The following is a 1179-nucleotide window of genomic DNA, read 5'->3' on the forward strand; positions in this document are numbered from 1 at the left end:
ATGCAAACTCCTTTGGTATAAGTAATACTGAATATTTACATTTCCAATGTCTTTGTCCGAGATAAAATTACCAATTGTAAATGTAATTGATTTCCTCATGAATGTTTTGGCGCGGTTCCAAAAAAACCACGTGCAGGGCGGGACAACACCTAGAGAGAAGCAGGCTTGGAGCCCGTGGATTGGCGGAATCAAAGCATGTAAATATAAGGAATAACTGTCTTATTTTTCGAATTCATGAAGATGATCAATGGATTGGCTTGTGTGATAATTTTATGCATAAACGCCTTCGGCGTTTATGCAAATTATCACACAAGCCAATCCATTGATCACTTCATGAATTCGAAAAATAAGACAGTTATTCCTTAAATAAACACACACAGTTGGCTTAATATGCTTCTTGATCTTGCACCCAAAGGAACTTGTTTCGGAAATAAATTTTGAACCCGAAGTAATTATTATACTATGGGTTCATTTATTTCCGAAATAAGTGTCTGTGCTTGCACCGTATGACAAACGTTTTCAAACAAAATTACTCTGCATCAAAGTAGATCTTTATGATCATCGTACACCTAAATGCATTCTTTTTAACCTTTTAATTTTTTTTTTCTGAGGAAGTAAGATGGACTTGAAGAATTTAAGAAAGTGAGGAACTCTTAAATTGTAGGTGCAAAGAGGGAAGTTTTTTTTTTTTTAGATTAACCAATTCCAATGTCAAATATATGAACCTAACTAATGCTAACACCATTTAATGTTATCTACCTTAGTTAAGTTTACAGTCGAATCTCAATCTCTCTGGGAGTGAATAAGAGTTATCAGACAATTTGAGATAAAGAGGATTTAATACTTGAAGTGTTTTTGGACTTGCAAATCACTTCAATTTATCCATAGTATTTAATATGTGGGTGCACAAGATAGGGAAGTTCAACAGTACATACAGGGTCATAACTGTCAGACATGGAAGTGATGCATCTTTGAAAAAGTTTGAATGGATGTATCCCATTCAATATTATAGGTATTTTATTTTCATTTAATAAATGCCAAGTAAAGTTTGCAAAATGTAAATTAAAAACACGCATGCAAAATTTGCTAGTCCATGCTGTCATATGTCTTTTTGTCAACAAACTGCAATGTTCTAAAATTATTTAAGAGGTATATGTTAAAGACAAGGAAAAACTGCAG

Source organism: Saccostrea cucullata, unplaced genomic scaffold (assembly GCF_032062105.1).
Source record: "Saccostrea cucullata isolate Sc308-1 unplaced genomic scaffold, CSIRO_AGI_Scuc_v1 ctg525, whole genome shotgun sequence".
Lineage (NCBI taxonomy): Eukaryota > Metazoa > Mollusca > Bivalvia > Ostreida > Ostreidae > Saccostrea > Saccostrea cuccullata.